General features: G+C 38.7%; 1 pseudogene; it reads right to left on the bottom strand.

Moving 5' to 3' along the window:
* Nucleotides 1–406: 406 nt before the first annotated feature.
* On the bottom strand, nt 407–19,994 carry LOC100404246 (S-phase kinase-associated protein 1 pseudogene; annotated as a pseudogene).
* Between the last annotated feature and the right edge of the window lie 1,958 nt (nt 19,995–21,952).

Here is a 21,952-nt window from a genome sequence, read left to right as displayed (position 1 = left end):
TGTCCAGCACTTAACAGATGTTTTGTACACAGTAGTGTTTTCCTTTTTTCTTTTATTTATTTCCAAAAAACTTTTTTGCGAGTTGTTTTATTTACAATGCCAACTTTTAAAAGGTCACTAAGGTTAACTGGACAATGAACTAAGTACACATTGCTTTACAAAACAGAGGGAAAGCCCAAAATGCCACTTACAGAGAACCCACAGTTCAGTTTTATTCAGAGAGAAGAAAAAAGAAATTTTCGAACATACTAGAAGAAACTCAGCCATAGATTTGGAATCCGTACTCAAACTACACATGCATTGAGGACAATATTCTGCTAATACAATTGACTTGCTGCTGTTTGTCTAATATTAACAATTATAAGCATAGCAGTGTAACGAGTATTTGGAAATATCCTGACAGTGTTACAGTGTCAGGCACAACATTTCACTTCTCTTCACACCACTGGTTCTCTTTGTGTAACTGGGTTTCCTCCTCTTCAGTAAAGTCATTTTCGATATTGAAGGTCTTGTGAATCTCCTCAGGAGTTTTCCCCTTGATTATATTGGCAACAGTCTTGCATGTAACATTAAGCAAACCTTTGAGGTCTAAGTAGTTTGCAGCCAGAATGAGTTCAAAAATTGTTCCTTTGTCAAATTTCAGGAATTCTTGGTCCCAAACAGACATATCTTCTGTTTGCTTTTCTTTGTTTTCATCATACTCAAGAGGAGGAGGGTCATCTTTGTGGTGGGTGCACCACTAAATGACCTTTTTAGTAATATTGCTGCATTAACATTTGGTAGAGGAACTGGGTCATCATCTTCATTCCCAAATCTTCTAACATGGCCTTGATAGTCACAGATTGTTTGGTAATTTCCACAACTTCAAATATCTCTCCATCAGAACTCTGCAACTGGAAGGCATGGTGTTTGGTGTTAAGGAGAGGCTGGCTGGAGGCTGATGAGAGCCAGCAGGCATCAGCAAAGGAAGAGAAAGGCGGAGGACAAAGCCAGTTCACAGTAGTGTTTTCTATCCTCTGTTTACTTCTTTTTTAAACTTTTACTTAAGGATTTTAATTGTGGAACTGGTCTTGTGAAAAAGTGAAACAATTCATCTCCTGCAGCTCCAATTCTTTTCCTTTCATATATCGAGAATCTTTTTCTCTAATAATCTCAAAATCTGTAAAGAGTTCTATACTTTAGCCATTTATATGTGCTTAATACAGATTTAGTTTCAGATTCCATTGAGTTTGAAGACGACTTACAGATAGATAATCTAGCCCATTTTACAGTTAAGGCAATGAAGGGATAAAAAAATGTACACAATTTTCTCAAATACACATGGTGACAGTGCCAGATTTTAATCACTCTTTTAAAAATCAGGTCCACTGCTATTTGTATTACATCTCTTTTAGCATTTTAAGCTTCTTGGTAATTGTTGAATAATAAGCTTTGTGTTATCTTAACAGAATTTGGGTCCCAGTAAGTGAAAAGGTATTTTGGGTTACAGCTGGGAAATGGTGCAGACATCTCAGACTGGTCTGGCTACATAATTTTCAGGGCCCAGCACAAAATAAAAGTGTGAGATATCTTTTTCAAAAAAAAAAAAAAAGAAAAGAAAAATAGAGGACTCAAGATGGCGCTGTGAGAACAACCCAGGATTGGAGCTGTCGTTGAATCCGCGGAGAGGTGAGTCGGAGCTGCATTTCCAGACTGATCTTTGTTGCCCACAGAATGGGAAAATTCCCAAGTATAAAGGAGATGCGGGATGCCAGGCAGTACCTCTGCCTTGCGAAGCCGGCAGCCGGGGTGGAGGCAGCCGGCTCTACCCAGCGCTCCCCACAGGGCGCGCTTGTCTGGGTGCCCTGTTGAACCTGCAACCTGAGACTTTAGAGGGCTGGACTTGAGACTGAACGAGACTTGGACAGTGGGCCAGCCCAGGGGATTGCAGGGACAGAGCGTTTGGGGTAGACCAGTGGGACAAACAAAACCGAGATTTCAAACGCACCCCGTGCAGACAGTCTGAGACGCTCTGCAAGGGAGGGGCATCCACCATTACCGAGGCAACCCGCCCCAACTGAGATACACGCCCACTGCTGACGCAGCCAGCCGTTGCCGAGGCAACCCGTCCATACAGAGATACACGCCCACTGCTGACGCAGCCTGCTGTTTCCTAGGCAACCCGCTACAACAGAAGGACTCCGCCACAGGACATAGCCGGTGGTGGAGACAACAGCAAAACAGCAGAGCCTGCAGCAACAGGGCCAACCACACAACAGCAGGGCGGAGCCTCGGCAGGCAAACAGTGGCTATTCGCCTCCTAGCTGAGCAGGACACCTCAACGGACATCCAAACACAAAGCCCGAACCCCCCAACACAGAACATTTGAGAAAAAAAGGGTTTTTTAATGAGCTCTGGTGCAGCAGAATCAAACATAGCAGCCTAACAGCCCTGAATGAACAACAGAGCTCACAGCTCAGCAATTGAGCTCCTATAAAGTACAGACTGTCTCCTCACAGCTCCCTGACCTCTCTATATCCAAAAGACTGAAATTTGGCAGGCATCATCCTGGGGCAAAGATAGCAGAAAAAGAAACTGGTAGCATCCCTCACTGTGTCACAGCTGGGCCTGGAGTGGACCTCAGCAGTCATACAGCGAAGGGGCTAGACTGGTAGAAGAAAAACAGAAACAGAAATACTTCATCATCAACAATCTGGGTGTCCACTCAGAGACCCAATCGAAAAGTCAGCAACTACGCAGATGACAAGCAGATAAATCCACAAAGATGGGAAGAAACCAGTGCAAAAAGGAGGAAAACACCCGAAACCAGAACACCTCGCCTCCTAGAAAGAACCAAAACTCCTCACCAGCAAGGGAACAAAGCTGGACGGAGAATGACTGTGACGAAATGACGGAATTAGACTTCAGAAGGTGGATAATGAGAAACCTTTGTGAGCTAAAAGAACATGTATTAAATCAATGCAAAGAAACTAAGGAACTTGAAAAAAGATATGAAAAAAGATTTGAGGAAATTATAACAAGAAAGGATAACTTAGAGAGGAATATGAATGAATTAAAGGAGCTGAAAAACACAATACAAGAACTTCATGAAGCATGCACAAGTTTCAATAGCCGAATTGACCAAGCAGAAGAAAGAAAATCTGAAGTCGAAGACCAACTCAATGAAATATAACGAGAAACCAAGACCACAGAAAAAAGTGCAAAAAGGAATGAACAAAGTCTCCAAGAAATGTGGGACTATGTGAAAAGACCTAATCTACGTTTGATAGGTGTACCAGAAGGGGACAAAGAGAATGAATCCAAGCTGGAAAATACTCTTCAGGACATCATCCAGGAAAATTTCCCCCACCTAGCAAGACAGTCCAACACTCAAATGCAGGAAATACAGAGAACACCACAAAGATATTCTGCAAGAAGAGCAACCCCAAGGCACATAATTGTCAGATTCAACAAGGTTGAAATAAAGGAGGAAATACTAAGGGCAGCCAGAGAGAAAGGTCGGGGCACTCACAAAGGGAAGCCCATCAGACTCACAGCAGATCTCTCGGCAGAAACACTACAAGCCAGAAGAGAGTGGGGGCCAATATTCAACATTCTTAAAGAAAAGAACTTTCAACCCAGAATTTCATATCCAGCCAAACTGAGCTTCAGAAGTGAAGGAAAAATAAAATCCTTTGCGAACAAGCAAGTACTCAGAGATTTTGTCACCACCAGGCCTGCTTTACAAGAGCTCCTAAAAGAGACACTACACATAGAAAGGAACAACCAGTACCAGCCATTCCAAAATCACACTAAATGCTAAAGAGCATCAACATAATGAAGAATCTACAACAACTAACAGGCAAAACAGCCACTTAGCATCAAAATGGCAGTATCAAATTCACACATAACAATATTAACCCTAAATGTAAATGGACTAAATGCACCAATCAAAAGACACAGACTGGCAAATTGGATAAAAAGCCAAAACCCATCAGTGTGCTGTATCCAGGAAACCCATCTCACATGCAAGGATACACAAAGGCTCAAAATAAAGGGATGGAGGAAGATTTACCAAGCAAATGGAGAGCAAAAAAAAAAAAAGCAGGAGTTGCAATTCTCATCTCTGATAAAATAGACTTTAAAGCAACAAAAATCAAAAGAGACAAAGAAGGCCATTACATAATTATAAAAGGATCAATACAACAAGAAGAGCTAACGATCCTGAACATATATGGACCCAATGCAGGAGCACCCAGATACATAAGGCAAGTTCTTAATGACTTACAAAGAGACTTAGACTCCCACACAATAATAGTGGGAGACTTTAACACTCCACTGTCAATATTAGACAGATCAACCAGACAGAAAATCAACAAGGATATCCAGGGCTTGAACTCAGACCTGGAGCAAGCAAACCTGATAGACATTTATAGAACTCTCCACCTCAAATCCACAGAATACACATTCTTCTCAGCACCACATCACACCTACTCTAAAATTGACCACATAATTGGAAGTAAAGCACTGCTCAACAAATGCAAAACAACTGAAATCATAACAAACAGCCTCTCAGACCATAGTGCAATCAAGTTAGAACTCAGAATACAGAAACCAACCCAGAACCGCACAGCTTCATGGAAACTGAACAACTGGCTCTTGAATGTTGACTGGATAAACAATGAAATGAAGACAGAAATAAAGAAGTTCTTCGAAACCAATGAGAATGAAGACACAACATGCCAGAACCTCTGGGACACATTTAAAGCAGTCTCTAGAGGAAAGTATATAGCAATAAGTGCCCATATGAGGAGAATGGAGAGATCCAAAATTGACACCCTATCGTCAAAATTGAAAGAGCTAGAGGAGCAAGATCAAAAAAACTCAAAACCCAGCAGAAGACAAGAAATAACTAAGATCAGAGCTGAGCTGAAGGAGATTGAGACACGAAAAACCCTTCAAAAAATCAATAAATCCAAGGGCTGATTTTTTGAAAAGATCAACAAAATAGACAGACCACTAGCCAGATTGATTAAAAAGAAAAGAGAGAACAACCAAATAGATGCAATAAAAAATGATAAAGGGGAAATCACCACAAATTCCACAGAAATTCAAACCATCATCAGAGAATATTACAAACAACTCTATGCACATAAACTAGTAAACTTGGAAGAAATGAATAAATTCCTGGATTCCTGTGTCCTCCCAAGCCTAAACCAGGAGGAAGCTGAAACTATGAATAGACTAATAACAAGGTCAGAAGTCGAGGCAGCAATTAAGAGCCTACCACACAAAAAAAGCCCATGTCTGGACAGGTTCACAGCTGAATTCTACCAGACACACAAAGAGGAGCTTGTACCATTCCTTCTAAAACTATTCCAAACAATCCAAAAAGAGGGAATCCTTCCCAAATCATTTTACGAGACCAACATCATTCTGATACCAAAACCCGGCAGAGACCCAACAAGAAAAGAAAACTTCAGGCCAATATCCATGATGAACATAGATGCAAAAATCTTCAATAAAATATTGGCAAGCCGATTGCAACAGCAAATCAAAAAACTTATTCATCATGATCAAGTAGGATTCATCCCGGGGATGCAAGGCTGGTTCAACATACGCAAGTCTATCAACGTAATTCACCACATAAACAGAACCAAAAACAAAAACCACATGATTATCTCAATTGACGCAGAGAAGGCATTTGACAAAATTCAACAGCCCTTTATGCTAAAAACCCTCAATAAACTCGGTATCGATGGAACGTATCTCAAAGTAATAAAAGCTATTTATGACAAACCAACAGCCAATATCATACTGAATGGGCAAAAACTGGAAGCATTCCCTTTGAAATCTGGCACTAGACAAGGATGCCCTCTTTCACCACTCCTATTCAATATAGTACTGGAAGTTCTAGCCAGAGCAATCAGGCAAGAAAAAGAAATAAAGGGTATTCAAATAGGAAAAGTGGAAGCCAAATTGTCTTTATTTGCAGACGACATGATAGTATACCTACAAGACCCCATCGCCTCAGCCCAAAAACTCCTGAAACTGATAAGCAACTTCAGCAAAGTCTCAGGATATAAAATCAATGTGCAAAAATCACAAGCATTCGTCTACACCAATAACAGACTTAAAGAAAGCCAAATCAAGAACGAACTGCCATTCACAATTGCTACAAAAAGAATAAAATACCTTGGAATACAACTCACAAGGAACGTAAGGGACCTCTTCAAGGAGAACTACAAACCACTGCTCAACAAAATCAGAGAGGACACAAACAGATGGAGAAACATTCCATGTTCATGGTTAGGAAGAATTAATATCGTAAAAATGGCTATACTGCCCAAAGTAATTTACAGAATCAACGCTATCCGCATCAAGCTACTATTGACTTTCTTCACAGAACTGGAAAAAACCACCATGAACTTCATATGGAACCAAAAGAGAGCCCGCATAGCCAAGTCAATTCTAAGCAAAAAGAACACAGTGGGGGGCATCACACTACCGGATTTCAAACTCTACTACAAGGCTACAGTAATCAAAACAGCATGGTACTGGTACCAAAACAGAGATATAGATCAATGGAACAGAACAGAGGCACCAGAGGCAACACAACATATCTATAACTATATAATCTTTGATAAACCTGAGAAAAACAAGCAATGGAGAAAGGATTCCCTGTTTAACAAATGGTGTTGGGAAAACTGGCTAGCCATGTGCAGAAAGCAGAAACTGGACCCCTTCCTGACACCTTACACTAGAATTAACTCCAGATGGATTAAAGACTTAAACATAAGACCTGGCACGATAAAACCCTAGAAGGAAATCTAGGCCAAACTATCCAGGACATAGGAGTAGGCAAGGACTTCATGAACAAAACACCAAAAGCATTGGCAACAAAAGCCAAAATAGACAAATGGGACCTAATGAAACTCCACAGCTTCTGCACGGCAAAAGAAGCAGTCACTAGAGTGGATCAGCAACCAACAGAATGGGAAAAATTTTTTGCAGTTTACCCATCTGACAAAGGGCTGATATCCAGAATTTACAAAGAACTCAAACAGATTTACAGGGAAAAAACAAACAAGCCCATTCAAAAGTGGGCAAAGGATATGAACAGACACTTTACAAAAGAAGACATATATGAGGCCAACAATCATATGAAAAAATGCTCATCGTCACTGGTCATCAGAGAGATGCAAATCAAAACCACATTGAGATACCATCTCACGCCAGTTAGAATGGCGATCATTAAAAAATCTGGAGACAACAGATGCTGGAGAGGATGTGGAGAAAAAGGAACACTTTTACACTGTGTGGGAGTGTAAATTAGTTCAACCATTGTGGAAGACAGTGTGGCGATTCCTCAAGGCCTTAGAAATAGAAATTCCATTTGACCCAGCAATCCCATTACTGGGTATATATCCAAAAGACTATAAATCGTTCTACTATAAGGACACATGTACACGAATGTTCATTGCAGCACTGTTTACAATAGCAAAGACCTGGAACCAACCCAAATGCCCATTGATGATAGACTGGATTGGGAAAATGTGGCACATATACACCATGGAATATTATGCAGCAATCAGAAATGTTGAGTTTGTGTCATTTGTAGGGACATGGATGAATCTGGAGAACATCATCCTCAGCAAACTGACACAAGAACAGAAAATGAAACACCGCATATTCTCACTCATAGGCGGGTGATGAAAAATGAGAACACATGGACACAGAAAGGGGAGTACTAAACACTGGGGTCTATTGGGGGGAAAAGGGGAGGGCCAGTGGGAGGGGGAGGTGGGGAGGGATAGCCTGGGGAGAAATGCCAAATGTGGGTGAATGGGAGAAGGGAAGCAAAGCACACTGCCCTGTGTGTACCTACACAACTGTCTTGCATGCTCTGCTCATGTACCCCAAAACCTAAAATCCAAAAAAATTAAAAAAAAAAAAGAAAGAAAAATAGTACCATTAAAGGTATTCAAATATAAAGGTTTTTCTTCTATTTCTCCTTCTTTTTCAACTTATACTGTTTTTATTAGCATTTAATTTTGTTCCAAGTAGAAAATCCTTTAAATTTGAAATCATTAGCACAAATTTTACTCCTTGACTTCATAGTGTGCCATGCCAGTTTTAGATGTAAATATAAGACAATTTAACCTGTATGCAGCATCACCAAAATTAAACAATTCTATTTTGTATCTTTTACATATTCTGTTGTTACCAGAACAGTAGGAATCTACACAAAGCTAGCATGTTTTTATATTTCCTTTCTTGAAGGATACACATTCTACCAATACATTCTACTTTTGACTTACTGATAAGTAAGGAAGGAAAGCCAAAGGCATTGTGGACTGTCCTGTCTTTCCCTTTTCTTCTGTTCGTATTTTCAGCATAAGTGGTTGGCTAATATGAAAAAGCAGCTCAGCACCATTGCCTTCTTTCTGCATTCCAGAGAAGTTCTAGTTGAAACTCAAAGGGTGGCCTCCCAGGGACCTGAGCAAGTCTCCCCTAAGTCCCCACCCCACTGTTAGTCAATCTTAGTTGTAACAAACTGACCTCATACTGGCTTTATGTCTCAATGAACTACTACACCCTATGAGTCCACTGGAAGTCTATGCTCAAGGGGCATCACAAATGCTATATATAAATGTGGCAGCAAGGAACAGTGGTGGACACTCGTATTGAGGCATCTATCTCCTGTGCACACTCATAAGCTCCATTGTCCCATTAGATTTCATTTGCAAAACATAATTTAGGGATAAATTTATTTAAAATTTCAAGATGGCAATGGCAGAGCTTTAAACCTAACATGAGGTCTTTCTGAGTGTAGGACCCTGTGACACTGCACAGATTGCATGCTCATGAAACTGAACCTACTTCAAAGGTCCTTGAAATCAAAGAATCAGGCCAATACTTGGCTCGCCTATGCAGAGGGACAAACCTGTTTTGGTTTGTGTTACCTCTTCTCTTCCTCGTTATTTTTCGTTTTTTTAGACAGAGTCTCGTTCTGTCGCCAGGCTGTAGTGCAGTGGCAGGTGATCTCGGCTCACTGCAACCCCGACTTCCTGGTTCAAGCAAGTCTCCTGCCTCAGCCTCTCGGGCAGCTGGGACTACAGCCATGCGCCACCACACCCAGCTCATTTTTGTATTTTTAGTAGAGTTGGGGTTTCACCATGTTGGCCAGGATTGTCTCAATTTCTTGACCTTGTGATCTGCCCGCCTCGGCCTCCCAAAGTGCTGGGATTATAGGCATGAGCCACCGCGCCGGGCCACCTCTTCTCTTCTTCCCTTATTCTTTCAAGAAGTTTCTATCTAGAAATTCTTCCTTCACACCTGACACTAACTTTCTACTGTCAGTTTCCTCTACTTACTGATCTTTTATTTTATATGTTTGTGTTTTAACTTAATTTCTCTTTAGCGCTGTTATTTACCAGTCATATGAAAAATCTGAAGTAGTTTATCAAACTTTCCAATCTTTTCAAAGGTATTTATTAACGTTCTACATTATAACAAAACTACTGCTTGACTATTTTTTATTCTTCTTTCTGAAATATGTCCTACAAATGCAAGCTATTTCTGCACAATTTTTTTCCCCAAGTTAAACATAATACATTTTCATGTTGGGAGGGTGACTGTCTCCTTATAAAAGTAACAGTAGTAAATGTTTTGCCTCTTGAAACTTTGATAAACATTTTTTTTTGCTTTTCCTTTTACAGTGCTTTCATAGTGTTTGAAACTTCATGTTTCTCCCTAAATATGCAGGAACTGAATTGTCTTTCTTCAGATGTATTTTACAATTTAACATCTTGTTTAGTTGAAGTATCAGTAATGAACATCTACAATGACTAATTTCAGGAGAAATATGAATAATAATAGAGTTTAAATTTCTTTAGTGTTTTATGGTTACCAAAACATTTCACATACATTTTAAAATTTGATCTTCATGGCAACCCTGGGACTGATCTACAAATATTTGTTAGTCTTACAATTAATAAATAATACATTAAATAGCATATTAACATGTTTATTTCATCCATCTTAAGGTTTAAACTTTCATTAGAACTTCTTTGGAAATTATACATTAGTCTCATTTCTAAAAGCCTCTAAAAGGGGCTATCAAGCCTTCATGGTAAAGAAATAAAATAGTCATTCTGGAGTCATCACAGCCAGTTGAGTTTGTGGCAGACTGCAGCTAACCACAATCTGTAATCACAATTAAATAACTTTAAAATAAATGATTCTTTATTACAATATATTTTTAATTTGCCCTGTGTTATGTACTAAGTTAATGTAGAGCATAGGAAAAGAGGTGGCTGGGTAATTAGGTCCAGCCCTTTTGTAGAGGCTTCTGGTGCTAAGCAGACTTAGCGTTTTGATGTTATAAAACACAGCTCCAAAACTATCATAAAACCAAACCCAAGCCCCACTTTTTTTCTTTTCTTCTTCTTCTTCTTCTTTTTTTTTTTTTTTTTTTTTTTTTGGAGACAGGCTGGAGTGATGCAGTGGGTCATTGCAGCTTTGACCTCCTGGGCTCAAGCAATCCTCCTGCTTCAGCCTTCCAAGTATCTGGGACCACAGGCACATACCATCATGTTCAACTATCTTTCACTTTTTGTTGAAACATGGTCTCTCTGTCTTGCCCAGGCTGGTCTCAAACTCCTGGACTCAAGAAATCATCCTGCCTCAGCATCCTAAAGTTTTAGGATCCTGCCTTGGCATCCTAAATTTCAGATGTAATTCCAGCTGTACAGTCAGCCCCAATTTTCTTGAAAATATTTTATATATTACCTTCCTTCAAAATTTAAATTACATATACTGATTCTTGATATCTTTATACTTAAATAATTTGTTAGAGCCTCAGCTGTCTATTCTTAGGTAAATTTTAACAAAGTCTCTGTTTGCTGCCTTCTTTAAATTTTATTCTGATGACCAATTTCTATTTTAAATTTAGATTTCTTTTCCTTCTGCTAACTTTCCATAACTTTAGCTGTGAGACACCAATAGCTGGAATACTTTTGAACACCCATCCTTCCTCTCTTTGTGGTTTCACTTTCCTTCCTTTTCCTCTCAGGTGTTCAGTTTCTCTATTCTCAGGTCCTTCCATACCCGCTCCCTCCCTGCTCCTTCCGGTTTATATAGCTGACTGGGAATCATCAGTTCTTAAAAAGAAGAGGCAGAAAGCATATTCATAGCCTATACTATTTGGCTACTTTCCTGTTGTTGCTTCTTTCCTACACGTTTCTCCACCCTGTCAACCCCACCTTTTTCTACCTCCAAACCCCTACCTCCCTCTCTGTGACTGTTATCTCTATTTCCAGCACATTCTATTTTTGCCCCTTTGTTAATTTCTCATAACTGCTACTGAAATTATTTTGATCATTCTTCAGTTATTCTTCCATGTGGTAGTCTTAATGTTACAGCTTAAGAATAAAGGCTAAAAGATACAATTATTGTCAAAAAGAGGAAACATCAGATATTAAACTCACTAAGGGTCACACTGACTGTTCATATTGGGGCTTAGGCTGGAGACTGGAAATAAAGATAACTTATACATTTTCTCCTGGGCTCCCATGAAAATTATTCACAAGAAAAATTCACTAGTATGTCATTGAAAATGATTAATTCAAAAAGAAGAAGAACTTGAAGGACATGTCTTCAAGTAGCTGAAGTGTTATTAAATGGAGTAGCAATTAAATAATTAAACGTATTAACAGAGCATAGTAATAGGACCAAAAGTAAAAGAATATTAAAATGGGGGAGAATTTTTCCTAGTGGTACATGTTTCCCTGTCTTTAGATTATATCCTTTTTCTATGGCTTAGCTACTCTAGGGGAAAGGAGTGTTTTCTCCATCCTATGGGAGAGTCTATCATAAAGTCTTTCAGATCTGGCCTCAAATCTTAAATATAACTTAAAGAAACTTGTCAAACCTTCTATCACAGTAGTTTTTAACTAGGGGTAATTTCGTTCACATAAGACAGTTTCTGGAAACATGTTTGGTAGTCACAACTTAGGGTGCAGCGCACCTAGGCAGAAGCCAGAGATGCTGCTAAACATTCTGCAATGCACACTATGGACCCCACAACAAAGAAACATTCATTTCTAAATGTTAGCCATGCTGAGGATGAGATGCCCTAGTTTATCAGGACAATAACCTGGTTATTTAGTTCTGCTGCCTAATCCCATTTTGCGTATTAGAAGCCAAGTACAGTGGTCCCTATTTATCCACGGGCAATATGTTCCAAGATCCCCAGTGGATGCCTGACACTACCAATAATGCTTAATTCCATATATACTATGTTATTTTTTCCAATACAAACAATTTATAAATGAAGCACGGTTAGAGATTAACAACTTCTCTTTGGCATGTACTTGGCTTCTTCTTGACGTATTTGAATTGCCAGCATCACTACTCTTGTGCATTGGTGCCATCAATAAATAAAATAAGTGTTACTCAAACACAAGCACTAAGTGACTAAGGACAGGTAGCATGTACAAAGTGGATGCTGGACAAAAGGATGATTCATGTCCCGGGCAGGATGCAGCAGGATGGCATGGGATTCATCACACTACTTGAAGAGACATACAATTTAAAACTCATGAGTTTCTTATTCTGGAATTTTTCATTTACTATTTTTGGACCAGGACTGACCATGAATAACTGAAACTGGGGAAAGCAAAATTATGGACAAGGTGGGGGATGGCTATATTACTTCATTCTTTCTCTCATGCTTTTTATAAATCCTTACCATTTCTTCACATTCCCAGGCAGTTGGATACAAGCTTGATGAAGGGCTCACAGAAAGAAAAAAGAAAAGTGTATTTACAATTTTCCAAACATGGTCCTTGTTAGAAATGTCTCACTATTAGAAACACTCACAAATAGCTTGTTCATATAGCTGAATGAGGGTTTGAGCTATTCATTTAAATTCTTTTAGCCCTGTATTTCCTCCTTCCATGATATCCATCCAAGCAAGTGGCTGGCCCTACAGTTTGTTGAGTCAGAGAGACCATATGATTATGTAGAGACGAGTGCAGCATACAATATTTTTGGGATTTGTAGTAAAAACCCTAATACTTAGGAGAAGTTAGGGGCTTTGTGGATGAATTCAAAGGGACAAGGGGATTCACATACATCAACAGGGTATCTTACAGACTCAACAGCAGAAACTAAAAGAACACTCACAAACTAACTTCCACCCACAAACTGAAAGAACCTCAAACATTGTAGGAGCATTTGTTCAGGAGGCAAATATATGAGGAAAGAAATAACTTGGGGCTGTAAAACTCTGGTAGCTTTGTCAGAGAAGAAAAAGACTTAGAGAAAAGTGTCTGGCAGATTCATACTGCAAATACAACACACATATAGCTGAGCCTTAATAATCATTAAGGAGTAGTTTAGGGCAACAATGATCATTCCAATGGCAATCAATATTAACAAATGGCTAATAATTGAGGCCCACTAAATTACCCTAAGCTTGCTCCAAACCTAAAGGGCAGGATGGAAAACACAACAGTGACTCATTGATATTTTGCCAATTTGACATAATGAAGAATTAGAGGACAGTGAACAACTGAGTTTACTTCTCTGATTCTTCACTATAATGGATTAGCAAAAATTGTATTAAGGAGTCATTCTTGAGCTTTCCATCCCTTCCTCCAGGTTTACTCAATTGTAACGTTTTAAAAATTACATTGCTCATATCCATAGATTTGGAAATCCATGTTTCTTAACAACAGAGTAGTACTTAGTTCTCCACCACTGAAAAGTGTTTAAAGAAAAAGCATATTTCCTCAACCATTCACAATTTCATCTGTGCATAATCTGTTTAAAATTATATTTGTCAACCTGCTAATCATGGTCTATTAGTGAGTTGTGAAATCAAATCAGTAACTTACATTTTAAAGAGAGTAGTTTAGATGAAAAAAGAAAACAAAGTATGTCAAATGTATGACACACACCTAGCTTAAATATTGCTTGGTGAAAGTGTGTACCGGAAGCCACATAAAATCTACTGCTTAAAGCAAAATATTGTAAAGACACTGTTTCAGGAAACAATTAGTACTCATCCCATCATGCCCTACATTCCAGTTTACTAAATCATCATAAGTCTATTATCTTCATATGATTCTGAGCAATTTCTCATCTAACCTTTTCCCCCCCTTTCTTTCCTCTCATTTTCCATGGTGCCACCTGGACTCATGTTTCCTCATGAGAAAAATCTATTATATCTTCAATGGCATTTAAAAATGCCCCTTTATTGTCTTGTCCTAACTTAATCTTTGCTCTCCCTCAATGATCCTGCTTCCCCTACAACCCTCTCGCGTCACAGCTATTTCTCTCATGCTCCCTATGCAATTTAGGCCAGAAGTGGGGCAAGTACTCTTCCAGACCACTGTCCCTCACTTCTTTCTAAAACCCCTGGCTTTAGACCTGTTGCCATCAGATTACACCACTTTCTGTCCTACTTGTTGGGGACATCTACAGATGCTCAGATCTTCTTATTTCTTATAAATATTATTTCCTGGTTCTCTTGCTCCCTCATTATTTCTGTTCTTTCTCTTCATAATCATTTCCATATCCATATTGTATGTCCTTCAATACCATTGCCTCTCATTTTTTCAATCTGCTTTTCTCTGATGATCTTGCCCTCCACCCACAACCATAGATATAATGCCTTAAGCATGCTGACTGGTTTTTACTTTACCACTACTTTTTGCTCTCTGGCAATCTAATCCCTAGACTATTCACCCTCGGACTCTCCTAGATGCTGCTCTTCTCCTCTCCAATCTCCAATGCATTTTTTCCATTCTTATTCTCAAACAAAACAGAAACAATCAGAAGTAATATCATATAATCCCATTATTACATCTTCAAGGTTACCAGTATCCATGACCATTTTTCCTGCTTTTCCTCCCGATATGACAGACAGACTCTCTGTACTTCTACCTAAGAGCAAGTAGTATGCAATTGTTTCTCAACCAGGAGTGATTTTGTCCCCCATGGGAAAGATGTCTAGATACATTTTTGGTTGCTACAACTCAATGAGAGGGAGGGAGGAGGTGATTCTGGCATCTAGTAGGTAGAGGGCAGAGATGCTGCTAAACACCCTGCAACACATACAAGAGCCCCCACAACAAAGAATTTTCTGGTCCAGGGTCCAGGAAGTCAGTAGTGCCAAGGGAAAGAAACCCTGTCTAGCGATAATGTACTGAAACCTGCCCCTCCCAGCACTGCTCCCCTCCCTCTTTTACATCCCCAAGTTTTCTTCTTATCTGATCATTTCTACCTTCATACAAACATACTGTTGATATTTCATATTTTAATAAGATGTTTCTCATTGTCACATTTCCTTCTAGATACTTCTCCATTTCTCTGATCCCCAGAAACAACAAAATTCATGAATGAGTGAGATAATTTTCTGCTCCAGAAATCACCAAATATTTTCTTCCTGCTCTCTCTCTTGAGCTCAGAGAGTTCAATCAAACTCTCTCATCACTCACGATAATAGTGTATCATGTTGTCAAATGTCAGTTATTCTCATCTGACAACTATTAACATTTAGCATGATTGATCACTTCCTGCTTCTTGAAAGAATTTCTTCTCTTGGTTGCTGGCCACCTATCTCAGTTTGTCTCCTACTTCACTGGCTGGGGATTTTCAGTGTCTTGCTTTCATTTTATTCATGGCTTAACTTTAAAATCCTTTGATCTCTTTTCTAACTATACCAGTTTCCTCGATGACATCATCTAGCCTCATGGCTTTAAAATTTATATATCTGCTGATGGCTTCTGAATTTGTATTTCTAAGATCAATTTCTAACTCCAGACTTTTATAATCAATACCTATTCAACATTGTCACATGTATACCTAATAGATAGCCAAAACAGAACTCCGAATTTTATCCCCCAGACCTATTCTTCCAGTAGTCTTTCCCTTCTAAGTTAATGGCATACCCATTCTGCAAAACTGCTTAATTAAAAAAACTTGGTGTCATTCCTATCTTCCTCTGTTTCCTTTGTACTGTACAGTTTCTATCTATCAGCAACTCTTGTTGCTCTATCTTCAAAATGTATCCAACATCCAACCTTTCAATCCCCTCCAATGCAAATACATCAGTAAAAGCTGCATTATCTTAAGACTGAATTATTTCTTTTTTTTTTTTTAATGGATTGAAGGTTTCAGTGGGACGGGAGAATCACAAGGAATCAGGTGTTCAGAGGAATGTATTGAGTAGAGATGAGGAACTAGGGTGTTGAAAAGTAAAAAAAGGAGAAAGGAGAGGAAGAAAGAGGAAGAAAAAGAGGGAGAGAGGAATATTGCTTCATTCTAAACATGGGTATTAATAATGGCCGGTCAATATTTTCTGTATTTAAAATGGAGAACTCTATAAATATTTATTGAGTTTACTTGTTCTGGATCTCAGTTGAAGTCCTGGATATCCTTATTAATTTTCTGTCTCGTTGAGTCTAAATCTCGTTATGGGTCTTATGTATCTGGGTATTAAGATCTCTTACTGTTGCATTGATCCTTTTACCTCTGTATCTTTGTTGCTTTGAATTCTATTTTATCAAATGTGAGAATTGCAACTCCTGTTTTTTGTTTATTTATTTACTTTTGCTCTCCATTTGATTGGAAAATTTTTCTCCAACCCTTTGTTTTGAGTCTTTGTGTATCTTTGGATACACCGTTAGGTTTTGGCTGTATCTTTTGATTGAGGGATCCAAGATGGCTGATCACTAACGGCTCAGGATTGTAGCTCCCAGTGAAAGCTCAGAGAACGAGAGGACACCACACTTTCAGACGAATTTTCGTCCCTCACGGACCAGCAGATTTCTAGTGGAGGAGCCCCACGGGTCGCCAGCGTGACTCTTGTGGCTGGCACAGCGGTTTTGCCGGCGCCTTGGCACGGCAGCTCTTCATGCAGAGTAAACGGGACTGGTTCCCTTACTGACCGGTGTTTGGAGCTCTGGGAAGGCAGAGCCACTTGGTGTGGACTCAAGAAGGAAGCCAAACCAGAGATTCCCGGGCAGAAGAGCACCATCAGTCTTGTCGCTGCTGTTTTGGCCGTTGCAGTGGGCTGCTTGAATCCCAGCACTGGGAATCAATAAATTGGACGTCACTCAGAAACCTAATTAGAAAGGCAGTAATTGTAAAGACGACAGATGAATAAATTTAAAATAAAGGGAAAAAAACAGCCTAAGAAGGCCAAGCATACCCAAAATCAGAACTCCTCTCCCTCTACAGGGGATTGCAGTTCCTCATCAGCAACGGAACAAGCCCTGATGGAAAGGGACTGTGTTCCATTATCTGAAGTAGGCTTCAGAAGGTGGATGATAAGAAACTTCTTGGAATTAAAAGAACTTGTTCTAACCCAATGTAAAGAAACTAAGAACTTTGAAAAAAGGTTTGACGAAATGCTGAAAAGAATAGACAATATAGAGAGGAATATAAATGAACTAACGGAGTTGAAAAATACAACACGAGAACTTAGTGAAATATGCACAAGTTTAAATAGCAGAATGGATCAAGCAGAAGAAAGGATATCGGAGGTCAAAGACCAACTTAATGAAATAAAATGACAAGACAAGAATAGAGAAAAAAGGATGAAAAGGAATGAGCAAAGTCTCCAAGAAATATGGGACTATGTGAAAAGACCCAATCTACGTTTGATTGGTGTACCTGAATGTGATGGAGAGAATGAATCCAAGCTGGAAAATACTTTTCAGGATATTATCCAGGAAAATTTCCCCAATCTAGCAAAGCAGGACACTATTCAATCCCCAGGTAATACAGAGAACACCACAAAGATATTCCTCACGAAGAGCAACCCCAAGGCACATAATCGTTAGATTCACCAGGATCGAAACGAAGGAGAAAATACTAAGGGCAGCCAGAGAGAAAGGCCAGGTCACCCATAAAGGGAAGCCTATTAGACTTACAGCAGATCTCTCAGTGGAAACCCTACAAGCCAGAAGAGAGTAGGGGCCATTATTCAACATACTTAAAGAACAGAACTTTCAGCCTAGAATCTCATATCTTGCCAAACTAAGCTTCACAATTGAAGGAAAAATAAAATATTTTATGAACAAGCAAGTACTCAGAGATTTTATTACCACCAGGCCTGCTTTACAAGAACTTCTGAAAGAAGCATTATACATAGAAAGGAACAACCAGTATGAGCCTTTCTAAAAATATACCAAAAAGTAAAGAGCATCAACATAAAGAAGAATTTACATCAACGATTGGATAAAATAGCCAGTTAACATCAAATGGCAGTAACCCTAAATTTAAAAGGACTGAATTATTTCAATAGTCTCCTAATATAACTTCCAGCTTTCACCCTTGTGTCCCTTGCAGTCTATCCTTTACCCAACTCCCAAGAGATCATTTTGAAAATGAATTATGACCATGTTATTTTGCTCAGAACCCTTCATTGGTTTCTCTTATCTTTCAGATTAAAATTTGCAATCCTCGCCATTATCTATAAGCTCACACATCATAATGATCACTGTTTCCTTGGACCTCTTCTTCTACCAGTCTTACTCTCTATCACTCTTTGTCAATCACACTGGCTTCCTTGCTTTCCTGGACTACATCAAGCACTATTTTTCCAGAACAGTTTTTCTCTCCATAGCTGAGCAACTTGCTTCCTCACTTTCCATGTCTCTGTTCAATGGCGATTAGTCAAAAATGCCTCCCTTGGCCACCAGTTGTTATTTAACAACACTTGCTCCTCCCACCTGATATCGCCATCCTGCTTACTATGAAAAACTATTCTTCTCTTCTGAAACAGGCTCTTGCTCTGTCATCCAGGCTGAATTCAGGGGCACAGTCACTGATTACTGCAGCCTCAGCCTTCTGTGTCAAGCAGTCCTTCCACTTCAGCCTCTCAAGTAGCTGAGACTACAGGCATGTACTACTATACCTGGCTAATTTTTTTCCTTTATTTCTAGAGATAGGATCTTGCCACGTTGCTAGGCTGGTCTTGAACTCCTGGATGCAAGCAATCCTCCCGCTTGGGCCTCTCAAAGTGCTGAGATTACAGATGTGAGCCACTATGCCAGGCTAAAATATTTTATTTTTTAAGTGGTTTATTTATCATTTGCCTCACTCTATTGGACTGCAGTTCATAAGGGTCATGGTTGTTTTGTTGTTATTATTATTTATTAATCATATCTGTAGCACCCAGAATTGTACCTGGGTGCTATTATTTTAGTAAACACTTTTAATACATTGCAAAATTTTGTCATTACAAGTTGACATTTTAAAAACATCACTTTTAAAATTATTAAGTGTCTCAGAAAACATATCATAAGGCACTGAAATTAAACTCTGCTCTGTATTTCAATCCTTCCCTGTGCAGGACTGACACTTTTGGAATACTATCCTCCTAGAGGACTACTTTCTTGTGTGAGGCAATTTGTCAAGGCAAACATAATAAAATATTGATGGAATACCATCACATTGAATCTGCACATTGTACTGTTACACAGTGTCAGGGCGGAACCTAAATCCAGCATTTCAGGAGTCCTTGGTGACTTGCTATTTTTTAGAACTTTAATGCAGCAACCTGGCATCAGTAAATATTTGCTCAATTGGATCATATGACAGAAGTACTTTACAGTCATCTGTAATTACCCATCTTGATATATGGTCTTAACATGGCTATAGAATTAGGGCTCTAACAAGATGTTCAGTCTCTGATTTCTAGGCTAAGAACTCTGGGTTTTTAGAGTATTTGCGGTTGCCTAAGTGCTCCTCTCGGATTATTGTTCCCTGAGTGGAAAAAGAACAAAGCATCAACAATAAATGAAAAATAAAATATTGCTAAGATTTACTTCTCTTTGTTTTCTACTCTCCATGGTGGCTGCAATGTATCACCTGCCTTCTGGCATGTAAGCTCTGGGTGACTCTCGGGTCTGCTGGAGTACTGCAGGCTTCCCTGTCATCGTGGTGTGATCCTCCCAAGCCAATTTGGGGCTGCAGGCCACCACTTCCACTCTCATCACGTTCCCTGTTTGTGCTTGTTTGGGGGGTACCTATCAGCCTGCTATGACAGTCTGTTCTGCCCTGCTTCTTTATCCCATGCCACTGTCTCTGCAATTTCTCTGCTATCACTAGTTCCTGAACTCTGGTTACCGACAGCTTGCCAACAGCACACTCTGTGCCCTTGTCATCTCTAGCCTATCACACCTGCTGCTGCCACCTGCTCCAGTACCTTGCCAACATCTCCCCTACTGCCTGCCTTCAATGCTGGCCATGCTCCTTCAGGAGGAGAAAGGACTTTTTCTAATCAGTGGCTGCTGCTGGACAGTGACACACTAAACAGTGACATCTGGGAAATATCAAGTCATCTGTCCTTGAGATGGTGTACTACTTCATCGTTGCCAAGATATTTTACCACCAAATTCTGGGGTCTGTGGCATTTACTGTTCTAATATCTTCTCTTCCTGGCTAATACTTGCAGACTCTATTAAAATAAATTCTAACCATTAGTTTAAACTACTCCATTGTCTTGTTTTTAGAGTCTTCTCCTTTGATTGTCATATCAGAATGTGTTATGGGGGGAGGAAGGAATATGTAGTGGCTAAAAGTTTGGTTCCAGCATCACTGACATTAGCTAGGGTCTTAGAAATAAGTGAAAACAAAGAGCCCTCTATTATGTTTACAGATATGCTTGAATTAAACATTTACATTTTAACATGAATATTAAGTCGGTAAATGATCTGTAAAAGATAATTAATTAGGATATTGGTAACTATATTACATACTTCTAGATAAATAATGTGTTCCATAGTATTCTGTTTTTCCAAAGTGCCAAGGAGAAGACTGGAGGTGTGTGTGTGAAAGAGAGAGAGACAGAATGAGAGAATATTAATATAAATTTTTTATTTATATCAATATAAATTAAAACAAAATTGTTTGTAAAATGTATATCTATAAAACAACAGATTAGTGGAGATACACAGATAAATAGAAATAAAAACATATTAATGTTCTATATACACAACAAATTACAGTGTGAATATGAAGATGATTAATAGAAAGGTTATAGCCAAAGCACAGCTTCCAAAATAGTAAATTAACTTCTTAATAAGGCAGTCTATGTCACTAATGAGTAGCTCTAATGCTAGAAAAATTACACTAAGCCAAAAGCTACTTTCCTTTATACTAGCTCTATGTTCTAAGTGACACAACGTAGTCTAATCTCACTTGCAAAGCTTATTAAATAATTGAAGACACTTTTGTGAAATTGTAAAATCTAGAACAGCCATATTTCCTTAGAAGTGAGGAGTCAAAAGAGTTTCATGCATTGCTCAAGGGGTTTGTGGAGAGCTTTCTGAAAAGTAATCTGGCAATACATATTGTAGTATAAAATACACATAAACTTTAACCCAGCTATTCCAGTTTTAGGAATCTATGTCACATAAATACAATTACTGGTACATTTAAATGTCCCAATGTATATTAATGCATTGTAAACAAATGTTAAAAAAATTACTGGAAACAACTTGAATAATTATAAAATGTATATATATTTATTTGTTGTAACTCTATTAAACATAAAGCAAATATTTAAGAAAGAGAACTATATCCATATGTATTGATCTAGTTTGCTCTTAGTATATTTTTCTGTGAGGAAAGCACAACCATGTGTATTATAAAATCCGAATTCTTAGAACTAACTATCCAAATATATATTTGGGGATAATAACATAGAAAAGATATGGAAGAACATAGTACACAATTTTTACTGTTCATCATGCCTTTAAAATATACATCCCTTTTGTTTGAATAAGTTTGCATTTCTTTTAAAATTAAATTGTCTAATACCTAAAAATGTAAATTATTAAAAAAATAAAGCATAATCTATGCTATTTCATAAGTACCTGAAAATATATTTGCTTCTAAAATTTCTTCTGGTTTGGATATTGTATGCTTATTTTCTAGTCACAGACAAACT

This window comes from Callithrix jacchus, chromosome 3 (assembly GCF_049354715.1).
Source record: "Callithrix jacchus isolate 240 chromosome 3, calJac240_pri, whole genome shotgun sequence".
Classification (NCBI taxonomy): Eukaryota; Metazoa; Chordata; class Mammalia; order Primates; family Cebidae; genus Callithrix; species Callithrix jacchus.
This window is presented reverse-complemented; position numbering and strand designations above follow the sequence as displayed.